We start from the raw sequence: 9,156 nt of genomic DNA, 5'->3' as shown, positions 1-9,156 counted from the left end.
TGATCGATTTTCTCACCCTCAGCAAGAGTCAAGGGAAGGGGGTATATCTCAGTGGTAGAGCATTTGACTGCAGATCAAGGGGTCCTAGGTTCAAATCCTGGTGCCCCCTCAAAAGCCTGGGGTCAATGTGACAGAACATCACCCTTTAGAAAAACATCAAGCGGAATGTCGCGGAAAAGCTTATCTCAAAAGACACACTTCTCGACTTCATTGGAAAAGTATGGGGTATGTTTTATGAACGATTTTCTCACCCTCAGCAAGAGTCAAGAGCAGGGGGTATAGCTCAGTGGTAGAGCATTTGACTGCAGATCAAGAGGTCCCAGGTTCAAATCCTGGTGGCCCCTCAAAAGCCTGGGTAAAATGCGACAGAGCATCACCCTTTAGAAAAACATCAAGCCGAATGTCGCGGAAAAGCTTATCTCAAAAGACACACTTCTCGACTTAATTGGAAAAGTATAGGGTATGTTTTATGATCGATTTTGTCACCCTCAGCAAGAGTCAAGAGCATGGGGTTTAGCTCAGTGGTAGAGCATTTGACTGCAGATCAAGGGGTCCTAGGTTCAAATCCTGGTGCCCCCTCAAAAGCCTGGGGTCAATGCGACAGTGCATCACTCTTTAGAAAAACATCAAGCCGAATGTCGCGGAAAAGCTTATCTCAAAAGACACACTTCTCGACTTTATTGGAAAAGTATGGGGTATGTTTTATGATCGATTTTCTCACCCTCAGCAAGAGTCAAGAGCAGGGGGTATATCTCAGTGGTAGAGCATTTGACTGCAGATCAAGGGGTCCTAGGTTCAAATCCTGGTGCCCCCTCAAAAGCCTGGGGTCAATGCGACAGAGCATCACCCTTTAGAAAAACATCAAGCCGAATGTCGCGGAAAAGCTTATCTCAAAAGACACACTTCTCGACTTCATTGGAAAAGTATGGGGTATGTTTTATGAACGATTTTCTCACCCTCAGCAAGAGTCAAGAGCAGGGGGTATAGCTCAGTGGTAGAGCATTTGACTGCAGATCAAGAGGTCCCAGGTTCAAATCCTTGTGCCCCCTCAAAAGCCTCGGTAAAATGTGACAGAACATCACCCTTTAGAAAAACATCAAGCCGAATGTCTCGGAAAAGCTTATCTCAAAAGACACACTTCTCGACTTCATTGGAAAAGTATGGTGTATGTTTTATGATCGATTTTGTCACCCTCAGCAAGAGTCAAGAGCAGGGGGTATAGCTCAGTCGTAGAGCATTTGACTGCAGATCAAGGGGTCCTAGGTTCAGATCCTGGTGCCCCCTCAAAAGCCTGGGTAAAATGCGACAGAACATCACCCTTTAGAAAAACATCAAGCCGAATGTCTCGGAAAAGCTTATCTCAAAAGACACACTTCTCTACTTCATTGGAAAGGTATAGGGTATGTTTTATGATCGATTTTGTCACCCTCAGCAAGAGTGAAGAGCAGGGGGTATAGCTCAGTGGTAGGGCATTTAACTGCAGATCAAGGGGTCCTAGGTCCAAATCCTGGTGCCCCCTCAAAAGCCTGGGGTCAATGCGACAGTGCATCACTCTTTAGAAAAACATCAAGCCGAATGTCGCGGAAAAGCTTATCTCAAAAGACACACTTCTCGACTTTATTGGAAAAGTATGGGGTATGTTTTATGATCGATTTTCTCACCCTCAGCAAGAGTCAAGAGCAGGGGGTATATCTCAGTGGTAGAGCATTTGACTGCAGATCAAGGGGTCCTAGGTTCAATTCCTGGTGCCCCCTCAAAAGCCTGGGGTCAATGCGACAGAGCATCACCCTTTAGAAAAACATCAAGCCGAATGTCGCGGAAAAGCTTATCTCAAAAGACACACTTCTCGACTTCATTGGAAAAGTATGGGGTATGTTTTATGAACGATTTTCTCACCCTCAGCAAGAGTCGAGAGCAGGGGGTATAGCTCAGTGGTAGAGCATTTGACTGCAGATCAAGAGGTCCCAGGTTCAAATCCTTGTGCCCCCTCGAAAGCCTCGGTAAAATGTGACAGAACATCACCCTTTAGAAAAACATCAAGCCGAATGTCTCGGAAAAGCTTATCTCAAAAGACACACTTCTCGACTTCATTGGAAAAGTATGGGGTATGTTTTATGATCGATTTTGTCACCCTCAGCAAGAGTCAAGAGCAGGGGGTATAGCTCAGTCGTAGAGCATTTGACTGCAGATCAAGGGGTCCTAGGTTCAGATCCTGGTGCCCCCTCAAAAGCCTGGGGTCAATGCGACAGAGCATCACCCTTTAGAAAAACATCAAGCCAAATGTCGCGGAAAAGTTTATCTCAAAAGACACACTTCTCGACTTTATTGGAAAAGTATGGGGTATGTTTTATGATCGATTTTCTCACCCTCAGCAAGAGTCAAGAGCAGGGGGTATATCTCAGTGGTAGAGCATTTGACTGCAGATCAAGGGGTCCTAGGTTCAATTCCTGGTGCCCCCTCAAAAGCCTGGGTCAATGCGACAGAGCATCACCCTTTAGAAAAACATCAAGCCGAATGTCGCGGAAAAGCTTATCTCAAAAGACACACTTCTCGACTTTATTGGAAAAGTATGGGGTATGTTTTATGAACGATTTTCTCACCCTCAGCAAGAGTCAAGAGCAGGGGGTATAGCTCAGTGGTAGAGCATTTGACTGCAGATCAAGAGGTCCCAGGTTCAAATTCTGGTGCCCCCTCAAAAGCCTCGGTAAAATGCGACAGAACATCACCCTTTAGAAAAACATCAAGCCGAATGTCTCGGAAAAGCTTATCTCAAAAGACACACTTCTCGACTTCATTGGAAAAGTATAGGGTATGTTTTATGATCGATTTTGTCACCCTCAGCAAGAGTCAAGAGCAGGGGGTATAGCTCAGTCGTAGAGCATTTGACTGCAGATCAAGGGGTCCTAGGTTCAAATCCTGGTGCCCCCTCAAAAGCCTGGGGTCAATGCGACAGAGCATCACCCTTTAGAAAAACATCAAGCCAAATGTCTCGGAAAAGCTTATCTCAAAAGACACACTTCTCGACTTCATTGGAAAAGTATAGGGTATGTTTTATGATCGATTTTGTCACCCTCAGCAAGAGTCAAGAGCAGGGGGTATAGCTCAGTGGTAGGGCATTGAACTGCAGATCAAGGGGTCCTAGGTTCAAATCCTGGTGCCCCCTCAAAAGCCTGGGGTCAATGCGACAGAGCGTCACCCTTTAGAAAAACATCAAGCCAAATGTCGCGGAAAAGCTTATCTCAAAAGACACACTTCTCGACTTCATTGGAAAAGTATGGGGTATATTTTATGAACGATTTTGTCACCCTCAGCAAGAGTCAAGAGCAGGGGGTATAGCTCAGTGGTAGGGCATTGAACTGCAGATCAAGGGGTCCTAGGTCCAAATCCTGGTGCCCCCTCAAAAGCCTGGGGTCAATGCGACAGAACATCACCCTTTAGAAAAACATCAAGCGGAATGTCGCGGAAAAGCTTATCTCAAAAGACACACTTCTCGACTTCATTGGAAAAGTATGGGGTATGTTTCATGAACGATTTTCTCACCCTCAGCAAGAGTCAAGAGCAGGGGGTATAGCTCAGTGGTAGAGCATTTGACTGCAGATCAAGAGGTCCCAGGTTCAAATCCTGGTGCCCCCTCAAAAGCCTGGGTAAAATGTGACAGAACATCACCCTTTAGAAAAACATCAAGCCGAATGTCTCGGAAAAGCTTATCTCAAAAGACACACTTCTCGACTTCATTGGAAAGGTATAGGGTATGTTTTATGATAGATTTTGTCACCCTCAGCAAGAGTCAAGAGCAGGGGGTATAGCTCAGTGGTAGGGCATTTAACTGCAGATCAAGGGGTCCTAGGTCCAAATCCTGGTGCCCCCTCAAAAGCCTGGGGTCAATGCGACATTGCATCACTCTTTAGAAAAACATCAAGCCGAATGTCACGGAAAAGCTTATCTCAAAAGACACACTTCTCGACTTTATTGGAAAAGTATGGGGTATGTTTTATGATCGATTTTCTCACCCTCAGCAAGAGTCAAGAGCAGGGGGTATATCTCAGTGGTAGAGCATTTGACTGCAGATCAAGGGGTCCTAGGTTCAATTCCTGGTGCCCCCTCAAAAGCCTGGGGGCAATGCGACAGAGCATCACCCTTTAGAAAAACATCAAGCCGAATGTCGCGGAAAAGCTTATCTCAAAAGACACACTTCTCGACTTCATTGGAAAAGTATGGGGTATGTTTTATGATTGATTTTGTCACCCTCAGCAAGAGTCAAGAGCAGGGGGTATAGCACAGTGGTAGAGCAATTGACTGCAGATCAAGAGGTCACAGGTTCAAATCCTGGTGCCCACTCAAACGCCTGTGGAAAACTTGACAGTGCATCACCCTTTAGAAAAACATCAAGCCAAATGTCGCGGAAAAGCTTATCTCAAAAGACACACTTCTCGATTTCATTGGAAAAGTATGGGGTATATTTTATGAACGATTTTGTCACCCTCAGCAAGAGTCAAGAGCAGGGGGTATAGCTCAGTGGTAGGGCATTGAACTGCAGATCAAGGGGTCCTAGGTCCAAATCCTGGTGCCCCCTCAAAAGCCTGGGGTCAATGCGACAGAACATCACCCTTTAGAAAAACATCAAGCGGAATGTCGCGGAAAAGCTTATCTCAAAAGACACACTTCTCGACTTCATTGGAAAAGTATGGGGTATGTTTCATGAACTATTTTCTCACCCTCAGCAAGAGTCAAGAGCAGGGGGTATAGCTCAGTGGTAGAGCATTTGACTGCAGATCAAGAGGTCCTAGGTTCAAATCCTGGTGCCCCCTCAAAAGCCTGGGGTAAATGCGACAGAACATCACCCTTTAGAAAAACATCAAGCCGAATGTCGCGGAAAAGCTTATCTCAAAAGACACACTTCTCGACTTCATTGGAAAAGTATGGGGTATATTTTATGAACGATTTTGTCACCCTCAGCAAGAGTCAAGAGCAGGGGGTATAGCTCAGTGGTAGGGCATTGAACTGCAGATCAAGGGGTCCTAGGTTCAAATCCTGGTGCCCCCTCAAAAGCCTGGGGTCAATGCAACAGAACATCACCCTTTAGAAAAACATCAAGCCAAGTGTCGCGTAAAAGCTTATCTCAAAAGACACTTCTCGACTTCATTGGAAAAGTATGGGGTATGTTTTATGATCTATTTTCTCACCCTCAGCAAGAGTCAAGAGCAGGGGGTATAGCTCAGTGGTAGGGCATTTGACTGAAGATCAAGAGGTCTCAGGTTCAAATCCTGGTGCCCCCTCAAAAGCCTTGGTAAAATGTGACAGAACATCACCCTTTAGAAAAACATCAAGCCGAATGTCTCGGAAAAGCTTATCTCAAAAGACACACTTCTCGACTTCATTGGAAAAGTATAGGGTATGTTTTATGATCGATTTTGTCACCCTCAGCAAGAGTCAAGAGCAGGGGGTATATCTCAGTGGTAAAGCATTTGACTGCAGATCAAGGGGTCCTAGGTTCAAATCCTTGTGCCCCCTCAAAAGCCTGGGTAAAATGCGACAGAACATCACCCTTTAGAAAAACATCAAGCCGAATGTCGCAGAAAAGCTTATCTCAAAAGACACACTTCTCGACTTCATTGGAAAAGTATAGGGTACGTTTTATGATCGATTTTGTCACCCTCAGCAAGAGTCAAGAGCAGGGGGTATATCTCAGTGGTAGAGCATTTGACTGCAGATCAAGGGGTCCTAGGTTCAAATCCTGGTGCCCCCTCAAAAGCCTGGGGTCAATGCGACAGAGCATCACCCTTTAGAAAAACATCAAGCCAAATGTCGCGGAAAAGCTTATCTCAAAGGACACACTTCTCCACTTCATTGGAGGAGTATGTTTTATGATCGATTTTGTCACCCTCAGCAAGAGTCAAGAGCAGGGGGTATATCTCAGTGGTAGAGCATTTGACTGCAGATCAAGGGGTCCTAGGTTCAAATCCTGGTGCCCCCTCAAAAGCCTGGGGTCAATGCGACAGAGCATCACCCTTTAGAAAAACATCAAGCCAAATGTCGCGGAAAAGCTTATCTCAAAAGACACACTTCTCGACTTCATTGGAAAAGTATGGGGTATATTTTATGAACGATTTTGTCACCCTCAGCAAGAGTCAAGAGCAGGGGGTATAGCTCAGTGGTAGGGCATTGAACTGCAGATCAAGGGGTCCTAGGTCCAAATCCTGGTGCCCCCTCAAAAGCCTGGGGTCAATGCGAGAGAACATCACCCTTTAGAAAAACATCAAGCCGAATGTCTCGGAAAAGCTTATCTCAAAAGACACACTTCTCGACTTCATTGGAAAAGTATAGGGTATATTTTATGATCGATTTTGTCACCCTCAGCAAGAGTCAAGAGCAGGGGGTATATCTCAGTGGTAGAGCATTTGACTGCAGATCAAGGGGTCCTAGGTTCAAATCCTGGTGCCCCCTCAAAAGCCTGGGGTCAATGCAACAGAACATCACCCTTTAGAAAAACATCAAGCCAAGTGTCGCGTAAAAGCTTATCTCAAAAGACACTTCTCGACTTCATTGGAAAAGTATGGGGTATGTTTTATGATCTATTTTCTCACCCTCAGCAAGAGTCAAGAGCAGGGGGTATAGCTCAGTGGTAGGGCATTTGACTGAAGATCAAGAGTTCTCAGGTTCAAATCCTGGTGCCTCCTCAAAAGCCTTGGTAAAATGTGACAGAACATCACCCTTTAGAAAAACATCAAGCCGAATGTCTCGGAAAAGCTTATCTCAAAAGACACACTTCTCGACTTCATTGGAAAAGTATAGGGTATGTTTTATGATGGATTTTGTCACCCTCAGCAAGAGTCAAGAGCAGGGGGTATATCTCAGTGGTAAAGCATTTGACTGCAGATCAAGGGGTCCTAGGTTCAAATCCTTGTGCCCCCTCAAAAGCCTGGGTAAAATGCGACAGAACATCACCCTTTAGAAAAACATCAAGCCGAATGTCGCAGAAAAGCTTATCTCAAAAGACACACTTCTCGACTTCATTGGAAAAGTATAGGGTACGTTTTATGATCGATTTTGTCACCCTCAGCAAGAGTCAAGAGCAGGGGGTATATCTCAGTGGTAGAGCATTTGACCGCAGATCAAGGGGTCCTAGGTTCAAATCCTGGTGCCCCCTCAAAAGCCTGGGGTCAATGCGACAGAGCATCACCCTTTAGAAAAACATCAAGCCAAATGTCGCGGAAAAGCTTATCTCAAAGGACACACTTCTCCACTTCATTGGAGGAGTATGTTTTATGATCGATTTTGTCACCCTCAGCAAGAGTCAAGAGCAGGGGGTATATCTCAGTGGTAGAGCATTTGACTGCAGATCAAGGGGTCCTAGGTTCAAATCCTGGTGCCACCTCAAAAGCCTGGGGTCAATGCGACAGAGCATCACCCTTTAGAAAAACATCAAGCCAAATGTCGCGGAAAAGCTTATCTCAAAAGACACACTTCTCGACTTCATTGGAAAAGTATGGGGTATGTTTTATGATCGATTTTCTCACCCTCAGCAAGAGTCAAGGGAAGGGGGTATAGCTCAGTGGTAGAGCATTTGACTGCAGATCAAGAGGTCCCAGGTTCAAATCCTGGTGCCCCCTCAAAAGCCTGGGGTAAATGTGACAGAACATCACCCTTTAGAAAAACATCAAGCCGAATGTCTCGGAACTGCTTATATCAAAAGACACAATTCTCTACTTCATTGGAAAAGTATAGGGTATGTTTTATGATCGATTTTGTCACCCTCAGCAAGAGTCAAGAGCAGGGGGTATATCTCAGTGGTAGAGCATTTGACTGCAGATCAAGGGGTCCTAGGTTCAAATCCTTGTGCCCCCTCAAAAGCCTGGGTAAAATGCGACAGAACATCACCCTTTAGAAAAACATCAAGCCGAATGTCGCAGAAAAGCTTATCTCAAAAGACACACTTCTCGACTTCATTGGAAAAGTATGGGGTATGTTTTATGAATGATTTTCTCACCCTCAGCGAGAGTCAAGAGCAGGGGGTATAGCTCAGTGGTAGAGCATTTGACTGCAGATCAAGCGGTCCCAGGTTCAAATCCTAGTGCCCCCTCAAAAGCCTGGGTAAAATGTGACAGAACATCACCCTTTAGAAAAACATCAAGCCGAATGTCTCGGAAAAGCTTATCTCAAAAGACACACTTCTCGACTTCATTGGAAAAGTATAGGGTACGTTCTATGATCGATTTTGTCATCCTCAGCAAGAGTCAAGAGCAGGGGGTATATCTCAGTGGTAGAGCATTTGACTGCAGATCAAGGGGTCCTAGGTTCAAATCCTGGTGCCCCCTCAAAAGCCTGGGGTCAATGCGACAGAGCATCACCCTTTAGAAAAACATCAAGCCAAATGTCGCGGAAAAGCTTATCTCAAAGGACATACTTCTCGACTTCATTGGAGGAGTATGTTTTATGATCGATTTTGTCACCCTCAGCAAGAGTCAAGAGCAGGGGGTATAGCTCAGTGGTAGAGCATTTGACTGCAGATCAAGAGGTCCTAGGTTCAAATCCTGGTGCCCCCTCAAAAGCCTGGGGAAAATGCGACAGAACATCACCCTTTAGAAAAACATCAAGCCGAATGTCTCGGAAAAGCTTATCTCAAAAGACACTTCTCGACTTCATTGGAAAAGTATGGGGTATGTTTTATGATCTATTTTCTCACCCTCAGCAAGAGTCAAGAGCAGGGGGTATAGCTCAGTGGTAGGGCATTTGACTGAAGATCAAGAGGTCTCAGGTTCAAATCCTGGTGCCTCCTCAAAAGCCTTGGTAAAATGTGACAGAACATCACCCTTTAGAAAAACATCAAGCCGAATGTCGCAGAAAAGCTTATCTCAAAAGACACACTTCTCGACTTCATTGGAAAAGTATGGGGTATATTTTATGAACGATTTTGTCACCCTCAGCAAGAGTCAAGAGCAGGGGGTATAGCTCAGTGGTAGGGCATTGAACTGCAGATCAAGGGGTCCTAGGTTCAAATCCTGGTGCCCCCTCAAAAGCCTGGGGTCAATGCAACAGAACATCACCCTTTAGAAAAACATCAAGCCAAGTGTCGCGTAAAAGCTTATCTCAAAAGACACTTCTCGACTTCATTGGAAAAGTATGGGGTATGTTTTATGATCTATTTTCTCACCCTCA

This window comes from Borostomias antarcticus (genome assembly GCF_949987555.1).
Source record: "Borostomias antarcticus genome assembly, chromosome: 8".
NCBI classification, from domain to species: Eukaryota; Metazoa; Chordata; class Actinopteri; order Stomiiformes; family Stomiidae; genus Borostomias; species Borostomias antarcticus.
Note: the sequence above shows the minus strand (reverse complement) of the source record.